Raw genomic sequence first — 22,974 nt, forward strand, 5'->3', positions numbered from 1 at the left:
AACCATTCCTCCTCAGAGCAAATTTTAGCAAAAATCGTATGGACGAGCTTGATCATTTATAGTTTTAATAATAGAGTGGAGCACCGAAAAATATTCCCGATGTCTTTTCAAACAGATTTGAAAGACAGGAAACACTACGTCCCTATGTATCCATGGTAACAGTGGTCAGATTTAATGGCTCCATCACCACATGTTATCGTATCAGAAAGTCATCTATTCATACACGTCAGTAATTCTGCTGTCGGCTTGGCTGCATCATATCATCGGTTCCCTTGAGATTTATGCTCATGTTGTTGATCACTAGATCACTAAATTCATGTACCCTCTCTCCCAGCCTTGGTATAGTTACAGGCTGCCGCGATGTGCCTTGAATATTTTTTAGTCTTGTGTGAAACAAAATCACCCAAACAACCCAAAATTGAATCAAACATGTGACACCCTTAGTATATATGCATCACATGGCTCAGGAGCTGAAACAACTTTCAGCTACTCTGGTTTCACTGGCTTGGGAATCTGTACTTGTTTAAACAGAATGCGCCACTGTTAGTGCCTGGGCTCTTGTAGTGGCCCGTGACTTTGCTTGGCAACGGCTTCCATCGTGTTCTTATCCCAGCTGACATTGGAGCCTCGGTAGCATGGAAATCGTGTTTGCGAGTGACTGACTATTCTGGCGTTGTGGAAGCGTCCAATTTAGTGAGTGAGTGAGTGAGTGAGTGAATGAGTGAATGAGTGAGTGAGGTTTCATTCCAGCATTATCACCGCAGATTCGTCACCATAACAAGCGGACGCTTTAGCTTGTAGGTTTCTTTATCTTGCGAGAAGACAATGAGAATGTATGCAGTGGTGCAGTGGTTAGCATGCTGACCTCTCACGCCAAAGGAGACACCAAAGATTTGTGACCTGGGTTTCATACTGTCTTGTGTCCTTGGGCACGGCACTTCGTCCACATTGCACTCATTATATCCGACTGTTTAAAATTGGTACCCGAGAAGCGGATGTACAGACCTCTACGGTCCCGCTCGGTTCTCAGTAGCAGCTTTGAATTACAGTTCCGTCAGGGGACCAGAGAGCAGCACTACGTTGGATTCTAGGCGCAAAATATTAATCTTATTGCAGAAATCAGTGATAATGGCAATGCTAAGCTTCACGTGACATGAAAAAGATGAGGGTTTGTTTTTTTGTTTTCGATTTCACATTTTACGTGATGAGAAATATATTTTCAACGCGTTTATCATTGTTTACTGACATAAAATCCATTCGAAAAGATGTTATATTCATGGGTAGTAACAGATGTTCGCCAAAGAAGCTGTTGTGATATTGCATCTTGAGAGTCAGAAGACTGCAGCAAGAGTCTCTCTTAATGATGGCCAAGATGAAATTCTGGGAATCTATACACTGGAACGTCAAAAGAAACATTGTCCGCATTTCTTACTGAATTTCGTAAAATCTACTCAAGTTTGGATGAAACTTTTGACAGCGTTGTGAAGACGTCTTGGTGGACTATGGGGATCCCTGTCTGTAGCACCGCATATGTCTTATAACAATGGTACGAATGCATCCAAGGGCGGTGGCAACAGCCCTCAACTCCACATGCAGTACCTCCACGCACCCGCACAGACACGCAGACACACGCAGACACACGGGCGATCGTTTTAACCACTCGGCTACCTACCTCCAGACAATGAGCCTGGAGAAGCCAGCCTAGTGGCTGACATCATGAGCACTGATTAAGGCCAGTGGGACATGTAGTTTTTGTTCAAAGCAGCCTCTGTTCACCCATCAGTTCATGGGTACCAGGTGGGACAAGTCATAAGATCGTTCAAATATTAGTGCCTAAGAGTCAGCTTGGGTTAACTGCGTTGATAATATCTTAGAGCTTTGAATATACACAAGTGCGAGGATACAAGCGTTTTATCAACTTACACTATTTTGTACGTATTGAGATGACCATTACTTGCTGTTCTTCTCGGAAACTCTCCCTGGTTATTTCTTGTCACATTCACCTGTTTTCAACGGAACAACAACAGAGGTGACCATCTGTTCCCAAGTCAAGCATCCAATATCTATCTGAATGGATTTTATGTCACAAAATGACGAAAGACGCCTTGAACATTGCTGGCTTAATAATATTGTCACGAGAATCTGCAACACATACATTGTATTTCAATCTTCTGTATTAATACAGATCAATATGTGAGAGGAAAGGGTGCATCCTAGGTCCCTTACTGTTCATGCTTTTCATTAATGAACTTGTACAATATGTTTCAGTCATGTAATAATGGAATATTGATTGCTCCCAAAATGACAGATATATTTTTGCTTCTGTTTCCAGATGATTTTGTTTATGATACAAGGTTTGCAGAGACATCTAAATATTGTGTAACACATGAGTTGAATATGGTAAAGTGTAGTATAGTTGTCTTTAGAAACGGGATAGAGTGGTCAAATCTGAAAGGAAATCCGTCCGTCGATACAATTTGCCCCATGACATTACAACCCTCACACCACAAGCCGATAAAAGGCATCATTTTCCATTTTCTAACTTTTAAAAAGCTAATGCGTTTAGTTCATTCGATTCTGATTGCTTGCTTACTTTTGTACACGACAGTAGCACCAACTGTGTCATATGGATCTGAAATGTGGCTCACAAACTATTCCGAAGCCATCGAAAATGACTATGCATCATGTTTTAAGAGATTTCTTACAGAAGGTTAATATATTTCAAATTAATAGTATACGAATACCTGATTATCGCTATTCCCATCAAAGCTATCTATTTCTGTTATTATTTGATTATTTGGAAAACATGCACGTGCTTCAGAAGAAAGAAATATTTTATTTTCAAGCAGGCTTTCTTATGTTTGGTTAAAGCACGGTACTGGTGATACGAACACATTTTGTCAACATTTATAACTAACGAATTTAATATACATGTATATTTACATTCAGAATCGATCTGCATCCGTTTTTCCTGTTTCTTAGTTATTACTCCCAGTGCATATGAATGTTTGGACTCATAACATATCAATGTTCTTAATTATAAGTCACCTTTAAGAATTGCTTTGGTACATACCTTAAAATAGAAATAATTCAGAAAAAGTAATGATACTCGACATATTAATCATGTTCCTATTGTTATTCTGGTAAAACTGAAGGTCAGTTTGACTAACCATTAATCTTTGAGATTTTTTTCCGCCTATCGAAAGATGTATACCAACAAAACATCAAAATTATAACGCCAAATTCAAATTGTGTGTCGTGGAGTCGACGAAGACGTCACATCTTTTTCGGAATTGCAATTCTGGGTGAAAGATTTCCCAACATGCCATCATGGTAATGCGTTTTTTTTGGGGTAGCTACGGTATGTCAGAGCGCAACTCTCAGTCTCATCCTTTATACTTTGTTCAAATGCAGCAGTATTTATATTGATCTGTATTTGACTAATATCCATGTCACGCCAGCGAGTAACAGATACTGATGAAATGCAGTTCCCTGCAAGGTTGACGAGTAGTCCTGTACCAGCTGTTTGTCAGCACACCACCACAGTGGAGGTTTATTAAATTTAATGATGGTTAAGGTAGGTCTTATTTTACTCGTTTTAATTATATACTTATGTATATCATCCAGTGAACAGCAAACGTCTCTATGTTAAGTTTTGAGAGAGACACACAGAGAGACTCACACATACACACACATATACATACATACACACACATACATACACATGCGCACACGCACATAAGCACACACACATGTACACACACATACGCACATACACATACTGCACACGCTGATACACATATACATACACATATAAACGCACACGCATGCACACACTGTAAGGTAACTCAAACACAGAGGATACATCATCCAATGAACAGCAAACACCAGCATGTTTGAGAGAGAGAGAGAGAGAGAGAGAGAGAGGGGGGGGGGGGGCGGGGGGAGTTCCATGTACATTACAAACAGTATATGACCAACATGCTTTTCGTTCCAGGCAGTGAGAACATACTATGGATGCGTCCTACTTGTTGCTGCGATGAGTTTCACATGCATATATCTCAGTATGCAGACATCTACCCAGGTGTCTTCAGAAGTTAGGCCCATTGGCGCCCGACCTACCGGCGCCCGACCTACCGGCAAGGACGGCACAAGTGTCCAGGAATATGAAGCAGATGATAGTCAGACGGCACACCTTAAAGATGTTCATGAAACAAAGTCTGTTCCAAAGGTTAAAACGATCCGTCTGACCAGTCAAAGAGACGCTGAGAACGTTGCAGAGATGCTTACTATCCAAGCCTGTCCTTGGGACAGAAAGACACCCTTGCTGGCTGACAAAGAAAAGAAAAAGTACGAAATATATGACCTATTGCAAATGGTAAGATTTCCTCCTTGGACATATATGCATATATGAAACATGTTTTATTGTACCTAAAAGGGAGAGTAACATGTTGATCAACGATTATAATTCTGAATACATCATACGTTTTAGGGACTACAACTGCTGATCATTAAGTACACGACGTTTCAGAGCAAATTCTTGCTCCTTCATCAGGTGTCATGTATTGATGTTCGTTCAACTTCTAGATGTCTTTCAAAAACTTGTGTGTGAAACGTAATCGATGGTAGCTCCGAATATCAACAACAGATGTATTTAACATTACTTTTTATGCAGTTATAGCCAAAATGTATAGAAATATCATTAAAACGCCTGCACGTTATCAGAAATGTGCGGTCCATTGTAACTTGTTAATGCCGGAAAAATGTTTGACAACGGATCATTATGAGGCCCTTTCCTATGTGACGTCATAGCTAGCTCATCCGTTGAAGATCCATTACCCACAGTTCGTTTGAACTTGGATTCATTATTGACTATGTTTCCGGCTTACATTCGTCACATGTACCTCTGCCATTATGTACTTTCTTGCCGGTGCCAACCATGACAACTGTACCAGATAACAATGAAAACAACGACTGGATATCTAACATTATTGAGCACTCCAAATACTGGCGGCTGGTAGTACGGGCAAAGGTCAAAGTGGAATGCCGTCACTCTCAATGACGTCATCAGTTTTGTTCTTTGACTTGTCCATATTTATAAAAAGTGTGTCAGTGGCCTCCGTCGTTTGCAGTAAATGCTTCTAAACCGATGCCGTTGTTTTTATTCTTATTTTATTTGATAACTCTATCCATTTTAGCTATGACAAGGGCATGCTATTTTCAGGCCATTATCATTCGCAGGAGACCTCACGTTTCTGCAAATCATAAAGCCCTGAAAAATAGCAACATTTGTCATATTTGGGATTTCACTTCCTCAGTAAAGTACAAATTCTAGTACTTGTGTGATTGAGTCCCATTCGGGATTCGAACCCGCACCCTCACAGTCAGGCACCTAATCGCCAGCATACAAAGTCAGCCGCCTAACCCGCTCAGCCACCGCGACTTCCACAAAATGAAAGTCGGACAACTGGTAGTCTAGACTGCGTACTTTGTGTACCCCTCTGATAAGTGTGACTGAGGGTGCGGATTCGAATCCCGAATGGAACTCAACCAAAAAAGTACTAGAATTTGTACTTTACTGAGGAAGTGAAATCCCAAATATGACATATGTTGCATTTGACCACTTCCTAAATGGCATCGTGTAATCACTGAAAAATAGCGTTACCTTCATAGTGTCGCCATATCACAACAACGAAGAGGTTCAAGTCATATTTGTTGGCAGCGCAGGTAGGTCTGCCAAACGAAGAGTGTTGGTGATTAGATGAATATGACTATGCTAATTCGTCGATCATTATGGCGATGTCGGATTGGCCACACAAGATATCCTCATGAATATAAGGTCAAGTTGCTCCAGTGTGCACCCTCAGTGATGAAAGAATCACGGTCAAACATGTCTTGATATGGCTAATGTGACATCGTCGCATAAATGACCTCTTCAAATCTGGATTGACAGCCTAAGCTGTTGTGACTGATAGCCTTGTTATTATTTGATGTCATTTATCGAGAACTACTTGATGTATGATCTAATGGCAGCTTTGTCATCTAAGTGTAGAATGAAAGTAGTGTTACAGACTTGTGTCACAGATCCCAGAAGACAAGGACAGTTTGGAAGTCACAACTGGCGCCATATTGGCCCCAGAGCTACCGTCTTCTAGCAGAGAAATCTAGGCAAAATTAACAGCTCATGTTGTAATATTTTATTCTCGTGACGAAATAAACAAACGATTTTAACACAAGATCACATAAACGAGTAAAGAGACAAGATCTTTCGGTGACAGCGAAGAAGTCTTCGACAGAATAATATTCTGATGCGAACCTTGATGGAGAACGTGAACACTCAACTGTTGGTTTTCTGTACTACTTAAAATTCGTGTATCCTTAAATGTATCGTACAATTGCTCAGGTATCAAGTGAGTATTCTGTGTTTGAGGTTCCAGTATAGGGGAGACAGACAGATAGATTGATTCTTGTGTTTAGGAAGCTAGGAATATTACAACTGACCTTAGTATTCATTGTATCTTCCTGACGGACTACAAGTGGCCATGAACAAAATGTGTGGGTAACAAGTATGGCAAAAATGCAGATAAGTTAACTTTTGACCGTGGCATTGGTCATTTTATTCAGCATTTATACATTTCTAGATTTTGGCCTCAGAATAAAGCAATATATTTCTTCTGGGGCTGGTGAAAGAAAATTCCACTGAGCAAGTTCATCCTATGTTTGCTGCCTTTTCCATGACGATCTCCTCTCCATATTTCAGAAGGAACCTGATTTCCTACCAAATTATAAGAATCCATGTTGGAGGGAAGGAAATTCCACCAAGTTGGTCTGTCTTCCGTATTTTTTTCTTGTTGGATTTCCAAAATGCGGATCGAGTTTCACCTTTACTTCAATATGCGGTCATCCCGAGGTGATGAGTCCACTGAAGAAAGAATCAGACTGGGTGGGCAGGACAAGGTTTGATGGTACGTTAGAGAGCATGCTAGACGTCAAATAACAATCTTTACATCTTCATTGATTTTAATAACCTTCTGTCCATACTTGCTTGCAATCTGTTTTAACCTGATTTTACACATTTTAGTTAGTTTGTCTAACCCTTTCATATTATACAATGGTTATTATCCGAATGTGATTGTCATTGTTAATGGTAGTGTATTTATAAAAAAAAGAAGAAAAAAACCAAACATTACAATACATTCAAGTTGTTTTGGAAGGAAGAGGAGACAGGTCGAGAGCTAAGTCACAACTTTTAAGTCAAAGAATAGTCAAATGGACTGTATACAACCATCTTAGGAGTTTCGGTCATATTTGCAGTCATATTGCTTTGAATTCTCGAAATCCAGATGTGGTTATTTCTTGGCAGGTGTGTCTGTTGCAGATATATTTGTGTTGGTAGGACCGAGAAAGAAATGCCTAACTGAAAAAAATGTCAATAAAGCCAAGGAGGTAGTGCTTCAAAAACATCGTTACTTTGTTTAGTTTTTGTCATTAGAAGACACACTAACATAATAATCTGCTTTCAGTTGCTGTTTAATATTTGCAGGCAGAAAATGCAACACTTTCTACTGAAGTTATTGCACCTTCTTTGCGTCTGGTGCATCTTAACAATTCTGTTTGTGCTGACACATTTATTCTTGCTTGGTGTCGTTGATTTTGTTGTCGTCCTTAGTGTTGGTTCAACAGTTTATACTCAAGCACCAAAGTCATCACAGATTGTTTGTTTGTCAGGATATGAAAATGCTTCACAACACGACTATAGAAGACAAACAAGTGAAGAAGAAGCTTCCTCTTTGACCACACATCAGTCATCTGTATTGAGAGGATATTTCGGACTGAAGGGGTTGTCTAGTCGTTAAAGCATATCCCCGTCACGCCCAGTTCGGAAGTCCCGCGCCTTTATCTTGTTGAGAGATATTGCTAAAGGCGGTGCAAAACCATAGTCACTCAATAGATGATAGCTCTTTCAAGTAAGAAAATGGAGAGTGAAAACGTTTGTAGTGTTGACTGATAGACGCCAAATTATGTAAAAGCGATCACCCTCACATAGCACTTCTTGTTTGTAGGTCGTCCAGAATTGAAATGGTACTTGGAGGTGTTCTCACAAGCAAGCTCTGTAATAGACCAGAGTGCATTGACAGACTCCGATACAGGCGAAAGATACCACCCCATGGTCACAGGCAGGTATTTTTACCCCCAATTACCAAATGTTTTCCCGGCAACCCGCCTGCTGATAAGATCTGTCATCATCTAACCAAAAACTATTACGAAGTCATCGAGCAACGACAGGAGCAGGCCAATAGTTCGGACATTTTGGCCTACTCCGACTGTTTTACCTTTGGTAAGTAGATATCCTCAAGCACACCTTTTCTTTGACGAATTGTCTAGCAGAATACTGAACATCAAATGAAGCTCAAAATTCGAACAATAAGCGTCTTCTATTTAGAGACCTGAAAAAGCAACATTTTGCGTTTCTTTTGCTGTTCAGTATATAAATCCCGAGCCACCCAAACTTGTGAAATATCTCATCTCTCTTCCCAGTAAGACATTGGTTTTCAATTTCACTGATTACTGTTTAGATAATCATTGCAAATATGCAACTTCTTTATATACCCTGGGTTAGAAGTGGCCTCCAGTGGCCTGTGCTTGTCGCAAGAGGCGACGAACAAGATCGTGGAGTCAGGCTCGGTTGACACGTCATTGTATTACATTTAAGATGATCATGCTGTTGATCACTTGGTTGTCTGGTCAGACTCGATTGTTTTATTATTTTAACAGCTGTAACATAATTGAGTGAGGCGTGAAACGAGCCACCCATCCAACCATATTGTTTCGTGACCGCTAATAACAGCAAAATTGCTGATCGGGGTTAACGTAATATTTACGTATTCACTCCTTTTCTGGGCGTTAGGGTCTGGTCCTAAAGCGTTCGCTCTGCACGCCGAAGACCTGGGTTCGATTCCTGACTCGGCGTAAAACTCACTCTCATGACCACCAACCCACCCAAGCTCAGTCACCCACCCACTTATGATTCCTACAGGACTCCAACGGATTCGTTGGCGGTCGCGGTACCTAACAATTATTTGTTGAATGAAAATAAATGAGGCTATAATGCTGCACTCCTGGCACAACATTATATTCCTGCAAGGGAGAATTATGTAGTTATTGTGAGTTGCTTCCTCTGGACCACAAGGTGATGGATCCACAACGACTGTTTGGTACAACAAGCACTGGCGTAAACTCCCAGGGAACTACAACTGTTCCGAGCCTCGTATTCTCAACCAGCACTACATCTACCACATGAACCCCGCCATTAAAGTCATCATCGTCATCAGGAACCCAACCGACAGGTCAGTCCATTACCACAGGGTCATAAAACCTTCTCAACACCTCAATACTTTGTCAACACCTTCTCAATACCTTGTCAACACCTTCTCAATACCTTGTCAACACTTTCTCAATACCTTGTCAACACCTTCGCAACAATTTGTCAACACCTTCTCAACACCTTCTCAATACCTTATCAACACCTTCTCAACACCTTCTCAACACCATTTCAACACGTTGTCAGTACCTTCTCAAGACCTACTCAACACCTTGTCCACACCTTGTCAACACCTCAATACCTTGTCAACACATTCTCAATACCTTTTCAACACCTTGTCAACACCTTTTCAATACCTTGTCAACACCTTCTCAATACCTTATCTACACCTTCTCAATACCTTTGACCCGTGAAGGTCCCGGGGTAGAATAGGCCTTCAGCAACCCATGCTTGCCATAAAAGGCGACTCAGCTTGTCGTAAGAGGCGACTAACGGGATCGGGTGGTCAGGCTCGCTGACTTGGTTGACGCATGTCATCGGTTCCCAATTGCGCAGATCGATGCTCATGTTGTTGATCACTGGATTGTCTGGTCCAGACTCGATTATTTACAGACCGCCGCCATATAGCTGGAATATTGCTGAGTGCGGCGTAAAACTAAACTCACTCACTCACTCAATACCTTGTCAACAGCTTGTTAACACCTTGTCAACACCTTGTCAATACCTTATCAGCACCTTCTCAATGCCTTGTCACCACCTTGTCAAGATCTTGTCAGCACCTTCTCAATACCCTGTCAACACTTTGCCAACACCTTGTCAACACCTTCTCAATACCTTAACAACACCTTGCCAATACTTTGTCAACACCTTCTCAATACCTTGTCAACATCTTCTCAATGTAGCAGAGCGTGGAGTCATCCCAAAGCCGACATCCTTACCTTGTCAGCTTACTGATGGGGTTAACCTCTTTAGTCATGTGGACAAGGCGTCCGACTTCGGATTGGAAGGTCCGTCGTTCGAATCCCAGCACGGGACTCGGAAATTTTGTGGTCGCTACATCAATACCTTGCCAACACCTTCTCAATACCTTGCCAAAGCTTTGTCAATACCTTGTCAACACCTTCTCAATACCTTGTCAATACCGCGTCAACACCTTGTCAACACCTGATCAACACCTTGCCAACACCTTGTCAAAACCATCTCAATACCTTGTCAGCACGTTGCATGTTGTACTCAGAGGGTAACTCACGTAAGGTGTAACCTGTTTTGTTGATGTTACGGTTTAAATCCGTAAACCCGGGTTCGATTCCCCACATAGGTAGAATGTGTGAAGCCTATTCCTGGTGTCCCCCGCCGTGACATTGCAGGAATGTTCCTAAAAGGGGGGTAAAATCATTCTCACTCCAGATAGAGCAACAAATGGGAAATTGCGTTTTATATTATGTCTTTGCCATTGAAACATAATAATAAAAGGGAAAAGATATGGTATATTCCAAGAATATATTTCTCAGTGTTTCTTCTTCAGACTTATTTCCGCACACAACTACTTTTTAAGAGAACAAGCAACGTCAGACGGCTTCCATCAGCAAGTAGTAAATAACTTGAGACAGAATGAAAACTGTAGGTCCAAGTTCTCCATGAGGGCGTGTGTATACGGAACAACCACAGGGGTAGGTATTGGGGGTCGATCATGACTCACTGAGGAGTCCAGGCTATAACTGGTCACCACAACAGCCCGTCAAACGCGGTCACGAGGGATTTGGCCTCTGCTGCGAAAATAACATCACTTTGCGTATTTCAGGTCCAACTTTCAAAACACAAAAATATTTGTTTCAAAGTCATTGCTTAATTTTCAGTATTTTTGTTTTGCTAGTGGTAAAGAACAACGCATCGTTGCCAACTTACATTAGTGAATTTAGTGGGAGTGCATGAGGTATTGTAAACATTATTTGACCTCGAAGGGAGTGCTGGTTCTGTATGTATGTGTATGAGGTACTGTAAACATTTTTTTACCTCGAAGTGAGTGTGGACTGTATACATATATGTGCATGAGGTATTGTAAACATTATTTGACCTCGAAGTGAGTGTGGACTGTATATATATATGTGTATGAGGTATTGTAAACATTATTTGACCTCGAAGTGAGTGTGGACTGTGTATATATGTGCATGAGGTATTCTAAACATTATTTGACCTCAAAGAGAGTGTGGACTGTGTATGAGGTATTGTAAACATTATTTGACCACGAAGTGAGTGTGGACTATGTATATATCTGTATGAGGTATTCTAAACATACTGGGTATATATGTGCATGAGGTATTGTAAACATTATTTGACCTCGACGTGAGTGTGGACTGTGTATATATGTGTATGAAATATCCGAAACACACTGTGTATATATGTGTATGAGGTATTCTAAACATACTGGGTATATATGTGCATGAGGTATTGTAAACATTATTTGACCTCAAAGTGAGTGTGGACTGTGTATATATGTGTATGAGATATCCGAAACACACTGTGTATATATGTGTATGAGGTATTGTAAACATTATTTGACCTCGAAGTGAGTGTGGAATGTGTATATATGTGTATGAGGTATTGTAAACATTATTTGACCTCGACGTGAGTGTGGACTGTGTATATATGTGTATGAGGTATTCTAAACATACTGGGTATATATGTGCATGAGGTATTGTAAACATTATTTGACCTCGGCGTGAGTGTGGACTGTGTATATATGTGTATGAAATATCCGAAACACACTGTGTATATATGTGTATGAGGTATTGTAAACATTATTTGACCTCGAAGTGAGTGTGGAATGTGTATATATGTGTATGAGGTATTGTAAACATTATTTGACCTCGACGTGAGTGTGGACTGTGTATATATGTGTATGAGGTATTCTAAACATACTGGGTATATATGTGCATGAGGTATTGTAAACATTATTTGACCTCAAAGTGAGTGTGGACTGTGTATATATGTGTATGAGATATCCGAAACACACTGTGTATATATGTGTATGAGGTATTGTAAACATTATTTGACCTCGAAGTGAGTGTGGAATGTGTATATATGTGTATGAGGTATTGTAAACATTATTTGACCTCGACGTGAGTGTGGACTGTGTATATATGTGTATGAGGTATTCTAAACATACTGGGTATATATGTGCATGAGGTATTGTAAACATTATTTGACCTTGGCGTGAGTGTGGACTGTGTATATATGTGTATGAGGTATTCTAAACATTATTTGACCTTGACGTGAGTGTGGACTGTGTATATATGTGCGTCGGTGCGAACGTGTATGCATGTTACAGTCAGTGAAATGACGAAACGTCTCGGTCAGTCCGTGAAATAACTCAGGGGGTCAGTCATTTCGCATCGTTTGATGTAACAACAATAACTTTCATTTTATGAAAATTGCACTTCATCTTTATGTGTTGGAGAGGGGTTTGTGAGGCGTTGTTGCTCTGGACACAGTAAGTATCAAACATACAGATACTTCAAAGCCAAGCTGAAGAGCAACAGTCGCTGCTATAATAATTGTAACTGTCAGTGACAATAAGTCATGTTGAAATTGTGATCCTCTTTTGTAGATTATGTTATTTAGTGAAAACGACTAAAGTATTCTGATGCAAAATGACTGACCCTTTTTGAAATATTTTGACGGCGGTTTGTAAACAATCGAGTCTGGACCAGACAATCGAGTGATCACAAAGTGATTTCCCTACTGGCTGCAGTGCGTCTACTTCATGTTTCTGTCAGTTGTCCTGGTAACTAACAACTAAGATTAAATTTGGTTACCAATTTACCGGATTAGAGTTATTAGCGCTTTACAATTTCACTGACATTTGTGAAAATCTGCACATTTGGGGAACTTTTGGTTGAAAATTTACAGTTGAATGAGTGATCAGATTCTAGGAAAACATCGCTTTTCTGATTATGGTATCTACAAAGAAACGGTTCTTACATAAATTACATAGATGTTGTATGTCCAACAAAATTTCCTTTTTGTTTAACACAACATGCCACTGAAAGTACTATTTTTTCTCATCTCTGACAGTTGGCGATGGGCATGTATCACGTTTTCATCAAAGACTGGATGAAAGTGTTTCCCCGGGATCAGATGTATATCGCTAGACTGGAAGATATTTATGAAGATCCTGTCCAGTACCTCACCGAAATATTCAAGTTTCTTGACTTAAGTAAGAGATACGTTTCATTATGTTGTAATATGGACGTGGTCAATGAATGGAAAATGTCTGGTTCTCATTTGGTAAATAGCTATATTCAAAACACAGTTAAAGTCAAAGTAAATGCTCGGCAAAAATACAAGGAAATTTAAGGCCTAGGAAGGGAAGTTTATACAGACTCCCCCCCCCCCCCCTCCCCCTCCCCTCTCTCTCTCTCACACACACAGACACACACATGCACGCACACAGTCACATTCACTCCCCCTCTTTTTCTCACTGTCTAACTTCCCCCGCCCCCCATCCCAACCCCCACCCCATCCCCTTCTCTCTCACACACACAACATAAAAAGAAAGATCAAGACAAGAGTTTCCACACCATCACCTTGTCATGAGAGGCGAATGTCGGCACGTCATTCTAATTTTGTGTGGGTTGTGAACACACGATTATACGACAATGCGTGTATGCTAATGTGCGGTGTTTATTAGAAAAAGGTCTGACGTTAATGTTTGTTGCTGTGAATTACTTCTACATGTATCCACAAATTTGCGGACGCTTGCCAAATGGAAAAAAAACAACAACAAAAATAAAAAACCCAAACAAAGAAGAAAAAAACCCCACAAAAAATGAGGTTCTTCTGGAATGTTTGTGATTGGTTCCCGTTCACAAATAAATGTGCCATGTACTGTGTTTCGTTTTGTATGAATGTGACTGTTTTACTTCAGGCCCAGTGTCGAGGTCGGAACTGGACGGAATACTCCAATACAGCAAGCAGAATAAAAGCAAAAACTGGTTTCAGGTGAAGAACGAGACAATCCGCCTTCTACAAGACTTTTACAGACCACATAACATCGAGCTCGCGAAATTGTTTCAAAACAAATTCCCTGTTTATATATAAAGATGATACTACTTTTACAAATTAACTGAATTAGTTTGACTTGACTGACAGAATTCAGCCAGAGCCAGTGGCGGAGACATTCGTTAGACTATCGGGATCGGGTGGCCGGACTCTCTGACTTGGGTGAGTGAGTGAGTTAACGTTTAACGTCACATCGGCAGTATCTCAGCCATATCGTGACGAGAACATTTAATTCTGAAATGAAATATATGCCTATTATAAAACCTGTCAACGAAGGACAGTAAAACAACTAGAATATCACAGAGTAGAATATAAAACTAGTAACTATACCTAAAACAATTTATCGATAGAGGACAACACAGTATAAAAATGGGCTATAGATTGCTAACAACTGAAGGTAGATCACCATACTAGGGACCATGGGGACTTACAGTACCTTTGCTACCTGCATGGACCCTAGCTGGATTTACATCATCCCCTCAGCCATCAGCAATTTGGGAAATCTAGCCATTCAGTAAAAAGACACTTATTCTACGATTAAAAACATGGAAAGTTTGAATTTACTTTGAATGTTTGTGGACTTACGTACCCTCTCAGGAGGACAATAGTTTTACAGTACTTCAACCCCCTTTGAGGATACAGCCACTAACAAGCACAGTTACCAATTTAAACTTCCGATAATAAAAAATTATCTATTTATAATTCATTTAATAAATCTAATTCTTTTAAAAATCCAATAATTAAATGAGAACTGATATTAGTGAAAAGGTCCTTCATACTACATGATTTAAAACAGGTATCCCTTGTGATGGAATATTCCACGCAGTCAAGCAAGATATGCTTGACCGTGATTATTTCATCACAAGGGATACAAAATGGAGGATCCTCACCTTTCAAAAGGTATTTATGCGTATATCTGGTGTGACCAATACGACATCGTCGCATAATGACCTCTTCAAATCTGGACTGACAACCCAAGTAGGTGTAACCAATATACGGTTTTATTTCATGTAATTTATTTATACCTACTTGGGTGTCCCACTTCTTTTGCATCAGATCACGTATATAAGTTCTAATGCAAGCTTTGTAATCTGAGTATGGAATAAGAAGTGGTGTCACAGATTTGTTGAGTGCTGCCTTGGCAGCAAGATCGGCCATTGTGTTACCAGAAATGCCTACATGGCTGGGTAACCAACAGAAGACGATGTCGTATTGGCCAGTAGCAAGATTATTATACAATTCAATATGTCAATTAAAAGTGGATGTTTACATGATAAATTTTTAATCGCCTGAAGACAAGAAAGAGAGTCTGAATAGATTATATATTGTTTACGTTTAGGATGCCTTTGAATATATTTAAGAGCTGTTAATATGGCGTTAGCTTCTGCTGTAAAAATAGACCTGTTATCTGGTAATCTAGAAGATATTGTTCTGGATCCAATGACAGTAGCACAAGCAACTGTGCCACCGTCCTTGGACCCATCTGTAAATAAGGATTTATAATTGTTATATTTATGTTTCAATTGATCATGTTCTTGTTTATACTGTAATTCATTCGTTTCTGATTTTTAAAATGTAGTTAATGTTAGGTCAACTTGTGGTCTAACCAACTATCAAGGGGGAGAAGAAAGAAGACGGGAGGGAGCTATACTGTCCAGCTCAATACCAGCAGCAGCAATAAACGGCTTTATTCTGAGCCCAAGAGGTGGAACAAGAGAAGACTTTTTGCTATATAAATCGTCATACAGAGGATTGAAGAAACAGTTATATGCGGGGTTAGATTCGTTAGAGTATAGTTTTGTGATATATTGTAAAGATAATTTGATACGGCGTTGTGCAAGAGATGCTTCATCGCCCTCAACGTAAAGACTGTCAATAGGTGAAGTTGTGAAGGACCCAAGACAAAGTCTTAGACCTTGGTGATTGACAGAATCAAGAAGTTTAAGATTGCTTTTGCAGGCTCCACAATAGGGGATTGAGCCATAATCGAGTTTGGAACGAACGAGTGATCAAGGACTGCCAAGGAGGAGAAGAAGTAAGACGGGAGGGAGCTATGTTTTTCAGCTGAATGCTGGCAGCAGAACGAGAGGGTTTAATTCTGTGTCCTACAGGCGGGACAAGCGAAGACTTTTTGTTGTATAAATCGTCATGAAGGGGATTGAAAACACAGTTATATGCAGGGTTAGATTGATTAGAGTATAATTTACTCATGTACTGTAAAGCTTTATACGGCGCTGCTCAAGAGATGGTTCATCAGCCTCAACATAGACACTGTCAATAGGTGAAGTTCTAAACGATCCAAGACAAAGTCTTAGACCTTGATGATGGACAGAATCAAGACGTTTAAGATTGCTTTTGCAGGCTCCACAATAGGGGATTGAGCCATAATCAAGTTTGGAACGAACGAGTGATCGATAGAGATGGAGAAGGGTAGATTGATCCCCTCTCCATTTTGAATTTGAAACAACTTTCAACAAGTCAAGTGCTTTCAGGCATTTAGTTGTAAGTGATTTAATATGTGGTAAAAACGTTAAATGTGAATCAAAGACAAGACCCAAGAACTTGGCTTCCTTCACAACTTTAATGGCCGTCCCATCTAGAGATAGTTCAGGGTCTTTATGTGGTTTGTATTTTCGACAAAAATGTATGCAGTTAGTTTTTGATTTAGGAAATTTAAAGCCGTTTTCAAGACACCATATATTTATCTTGTTTAAACACAACTGCAATTGCCGTTCAATGGTATGCATATTTTTACCACGACAAGAAATATTAAAATCATCCACAAATAACGATCCATCAATTGAATCGTTTAAAACTTTAGATAAACTGTTGATCTTGATGCTAAAAAGAGTGACAGACAAAATACTGCCTTGTGGAACACCCTGATCCTGATTGTAATGATCAGACAGGGTAGAACCCACACGGACCTGGAACTGTCTGTTATTTAAAAATTTGGCTATAAATTCAGGCAAACGACCTCGCAACCCGAAGTCATGTAAATCTCTCAAAATGCCATATTTCCAGGTTGTGTCATATGCCTTCTCAAGATCAAAAAAGACAGACACAGCATGCTGTTTATTAATCAACGCGTTTTTCACAAATGATTCTAAACGCACTAAGTGATCGACAGTACTTCTGTTTTTCCGGAAACCACATTGTATATCTGTTATGAGGTTATTTGTTTCCAAGTACCAAACAAGTCGATTATTTATCATGCGTTCAATGGTCTTGCAAACACAGCTAGTTAATGGAATCGGACGATAATTAGATGGATCCGTATGATCACGTCAAGGTTTAGATATTGGTACTACTATGGCGTCAAACCATGAAGGAGGAAAGTCACCCGATGTCCAAATACCATCAAAAATATTTATGAGAGTTTCCAGACAGGATTCTGGTAAATGTTTCAGGAGCTGATAATGTATGTAATCAGCTTCTGTAGCAGTGTCATGAGCTTGATCAAGAGCAGTATGAAGTTCATGAATAGAAAACGTTTCATTATAATCTTCCCCATTATCAGAATTGAAATTAATAGTTTTCTTTTCTTGTTGTTTTTGATATTGCTGGAATTTTGGTACATAATTTGAAGAGGAAGAGCGTTTAGCAAGGGTTTCACCCAGTTTATTAGCAATATCTGATTTATCAGTAAGCAACTTATCTCCATGTTTAAGACGATGGACAGTAGATTTAGTACCTTTACCTTTAATTTTCTGGACCATGTTCCATACTTTGGACATAGGTGCCCGAGAATTTATTTTGGATACATAATTTTGCCAAGATTGGCGTTTGCTCTGTTTAAAAGTACGCCGTGCTTTAGCATTTAAATTCTTAAATTTATTTAAATTATGCACCATAGGATGGCGACGGAAATAATGTTCTGCTTTTTTCCTTGCCCTCCTAGCTTGTTTGCACTCATCGTTGAACCATGGTTTTCTTATGTGTGGAACTACAGAGGACTTTGATATACACTCATCAGCTATGGAATTCAGTTCATCAGAAAAGCATTTAATAGCATCAGGAACGTCAACTAAACGTTCAGGTTTACGTTTTTCAGCACCCAGTTAGCATTTGATGATGGAGGAACATCGGATGGAGTTACAGCTTTTAATACAGTAGGGAAATGGTCACTTCCACAGAGGTCATCGTGGACTGACCATTCGAATTCATTTAGTAGTTCTGAATTTGTCAATGACAAGTAAAGAGCAGAATAGGTCCCTGTCCCAGGGTGTAAATGTGTGTTGGAACCATCATTATAAATACATAAATCATTGCCGGAACAAAAGTCCTCCAACAATTTACCTTTAGTGTTTGTATTTACACTACCCTAGAGTGGGTTGTGCCCATTTAAATCTCCCATTATAACACAGGGCTTCGGGAGTTGGTCATATAGAGCTTGAAGATCAGCTTTAGCAAACGTCAAAGACGGTGAAATATAAAGAGAGCATAGCGTAAACGCTACATGTAGAGTAATTCTCACTGCAACAGCCTGCATATTAGTATTAAGTGAAACGGGGCTATGGATAATGCTTTCTGTGATTAGAATGGAAGATCCTCCCGTGGCCTTATCACCTGGAGGTGAAAAGCAATGATATGCTTTGTAATGACAAAGATCCAAAGTATCTGTCTGTTTTAAATAAGTCTCCTGCAGACAGATCGCTGAAGGTGTAAAATCTTGGACTTGTAGCTGTAATTCATGTAAGTTAGTCCTCAGTCCTCTGCAGTTCCACTGTAGAATATTATATTATCTTTTTGGGGTGATTTGACTTTGAGTTGACAGTTCACAACGTTGTTCCTACCCTTTTACCATCATATAATTAAATTTTTGTTGTGTTCATTAAAATTCTGGCAATCTGATTGGTTAACTGAGAACATTTCTTTTGAGTTCATTTCCCAATGAATCTAAAAAAATAAGCCACGCCCACCGAACTGGACTACTTCCGCACCTGAGGAATGTCGGGGAATACCTTTACACAGCGAGGGAATTCCCTTGTACTCGGGTACCTTAATGAACTTTGGGCAAACATTGAAGTGATACATTGTGGTTAACATAAACAAGCAGCTCCAAATTATACGTGAACGTTAATAAAGTGTTTATGTAATAAAAAAAGTGTTTGTCATAATACATTATTTGAAAGGTTACTGTGGTTACCACGTGCAGTCAGCGAACAGTCGTCTGCAACTTGTCTTGTTTACATTCCAACGAGATGGCCGATTCCAAGTACGGAAGTTTTGATCTGGGGAATTTTGAGTCGATTTTCGAAGATCAATTTACCGGAAACGTTGCAACTCTTAGTATGGATAACATTGATTTTCCGGATGATTTAGACCTGGAAGAAATTGAAGGTTTGTTAGAGATAACAGCATCAACCAGATCTACAAATACATCGGCAAATCATGAGATGAAGAGTGCAATGCAGGTCGATGATAAGCCATCCCAAATACATCGTTTCAAACGTTTATCAAACAATGATTTACTTCGAATGGACGACTACATACAAGCAACATCCACAAAGAGGAACACAAAATGGGGTGTTAAACTATTCCAAGGTAGATATACACAATTCATATGAATATTATTTTCAAATTCCATCCTACGTATATTTTCTCAAAACGAAGCACAGTTCATCAGCACAAAGATGGTTTTTTTTATAAAATGGAACAATTATCAGAATGAGATAAAGTTATGTAGATCTAACCGAGAAAAATGATTTGCTATCAAGTTACCTAGTTCAACGTTTACAGAGATGGGTCTGTCATAGTCAGGTGTCTACATATTGCTTTAATTCTATTTATTTAGATTGGTCGTTCGAGAGAGAGGGGAGGACTGTGCATTTTTCAACAATTACACCAGAGGAACTTAACACAAAGTTGAGAGTTTTCTACACTGAGGCACAGCCTAAAAAACAGGAAACAAGATTCCAAAATATGCCGGCTGCACATGCTGCCGAGTGTCACAAGAACACTTTAAAAAATGTTCGTTCTGCCGTGAAAAGACACTTAAATGACATCGGGAGAGATATTGACATTGTAAGAGATAAGGAGTTTAAGTCTGCAAATGATATACTTGATGCTAAATTAAAGTACAATGTACAACATGGCTTGTCACGTCCCACACAACATAAATCAATTATTGAAACAAGTGATCTGATGAAAATTAGCACTTCTCTGCATTCGGCATTCAATCCTGTTAGCCTCCGGTACAAAGTGTGGTATGAGATGGCCATCCATTTTGTAAGTCGTGGTCTTGAATTTCACCAGCAGCTTACACCCACATCCTTTGAATTTGCGGTAGATGATAGCAATGTTGAATATGTCACACTGTCCCATGAAGCGAAACAAAAACAAAAAAAAACACCCAGGGTGGTCTCAGCAGCGATAAAGCGCAAAGCGACAAACGAATGTACGCGACGAATGACATAAACCAATGTCCCGTCCATGCACATCGCCAGCTCCTTGATAGAAGTGACCCAAATGCCGGATCACTTTTTTCGCACTGTAATAAAGATGCACTTTGTTCCCCAGACACACACAACATTTGGTATACAGCAACCCCAGTCAAGAAATACTAGTTCACTCGTTTCATGTCTGACATATGTCGCAATGGCCAATGTAGTAAGTCATACACTGCTCATTGCCTACGCGTCACAGCAATCCAAGCCATGAGTGACGCTTGCTTTGAACGTCGTCACAAATACACTTGCGCAAATACTGCTGCCACTAACAACCTCAGTTGCACTAACTTCATGTCATCGGGGTTCATTTCCAATTCTCACTTTTCAAACTGTGTCTTTCAGTTCGCTGGTAATAATTCAAATGTTTGAACTAGAAACTTTGCCGTTACCGGAACGCGTCACGTTGTGTTGTTTCGCTCTGAATCGCCATCCGATGTTAGCTTGGTTGATTGACAGTTGTTTGGGGGTGCTCTATGCTGATTGGCTAATGGTTTGGTACGCGTGTCATTTTATGTAAATTAGTCACCTGAGTCATGTCACGCCATTTCCGAATTATTACACCGAAAATGTCAATCGGGGTAACAAAGATATCTGTTTGGATGAATTTGATTGTGTTTAAATAAAATATTCTTGAAAGGCTTTAGTATTTGTTGTTGAATTTGATAATAAGGATTGACAGTGTATTTCTGTCGTTGCATTGAGGTATGAAACTAAAAACCAATCTGCAAACTTTTGTAAGAATCCACGTACGTAGCGGATTCTTACAAAAGTTTGCACATCAGTTTTTAGTTCCATACCTCAATGCAACGAAAGAAATACACTGTCAATCCTTAACCGAACTCATCTGAAAGCATCATTTTCCACTTTCGAAGGCACTTTGGAGAAAGCTGCAGGAATTGTGACATTCATCAGAATACAAGAAATCAGAAGATGTTAAAAAGTGGTTTCGAAGGTAAGTTGGACTTGCATTTCTTCCAGTGTCACAGGCTGACATTTGGTTTGAAGCTGTATCATCATACATCCCAAGTAACGCACAGTGTGAACTGTTCCATTCCTACTTCAGAGACACCTGGATCTATGGCCAGTACCGGGCCCACATATCGAACTTTTTTGAATTAGTGCTACTTTTTAAAGAAGAGCAGTCCAACAAGGTGGTATATATACTGCAACTAGTGGACGGACAACGACCACCAAAACGTCGCCTGGTGGAAGATGAAAATTCTCAGCTGTACAAACTGGGACTTCAGTACATGTTATGCGACAGAGCTATGATTTCGTACATCACTGGTTGTTGGCTGGCCTCTCCTAGAGAATGAATACTGATACTGAAGTGTAATAAAATACATAAATCAAAATTGTATTTTCTTATTCCTTCATGTTATCCACTGATTCAATATCGTACGATGGCCCAGTCGGTCTCTCATTAAACAGACGATGGCCCACACAAGCACGGGCTTGTAAAAAGGTGTGAACATTCGTGGCCCAGTCAGCCACGGCCCACTCCGGGCATAAACCACCTATATAGAGAGCAGCCCATCTTAACTGAATGAATTCTGGTATGACCAGCCATGACATGCACAGTAACCGGCCTTGCAAGTTGACCCATTCTGTCCTCAAATAATGCAGTTTCGGTCCTGGACAGTCAAAAGTCACTTTTTCAGGTACTTGCTGAATTTTATTGAAATTCCAATACAATTGTAATCTGTGTACATAATGTAGCTATGTAAAGAGTTGTTCATCTTAATTGAATAAATTCAGGTGTGAAAAGCCTTGACAAGGACGGTAACCTGCATTGCAAGTTGACTCATTCTGGCTTGAAATGCTACAATTTTGTTCTTCGACAGGTAAATGTTGCTGTCAGGGTAACTGATGGGTTTAGTTCAAATTTGTTTTAAAAACTGAAGCTATTTGCATGCCGTGGCAATACTGAGTGTATCCTATCTTAATTCAATCGTGGTGGGAAAGTCAAAGACAAGCACAACAACCAGCCTTGTAGGTTGACCCACTTGACAGACAAAGCACGTCTAGAATGATTTCCAAAATAAATCGTTTACCATTTACACTGCTTATCTAGACGGATGCAGGGGGTGGGGGCAGAGAGCTGTGGGTGCACAACCCATTTTGGACCTGAAAGTTTAT

General features: G+C 39.8%; 1 pseudogene; it reads left to right on the forward strand.

Annotated features, from left to right (window-relative positions):
• The first annotated feature begins 19,587 nt into the window (after nucleotides 1–19,587).
• On the forward strand, nucleotides 19,588–20,762 carry LOC137260423 (uncharacterized; annotated as a pseudogene).
• Nucleotides 20,763–22,974: the final 2,212 nt, after the last annotated feature.

The sequence above is a fragment of the Haliotis asinina genome, chromosome 13 (assembly GCF_037392515.1).
Source record: "Haliotis asinina isolate JCU_RB_2024 chromosome 13, JCU_Hal_asi_v2, whole genome shotgun sequence".
NCBI classification, from domain to species: Eukaryota; Metazoa; Mollusca; class Gastropoda; order Lepetellida; family Haliotidae; genus Haliotis; species Haliotis asinina.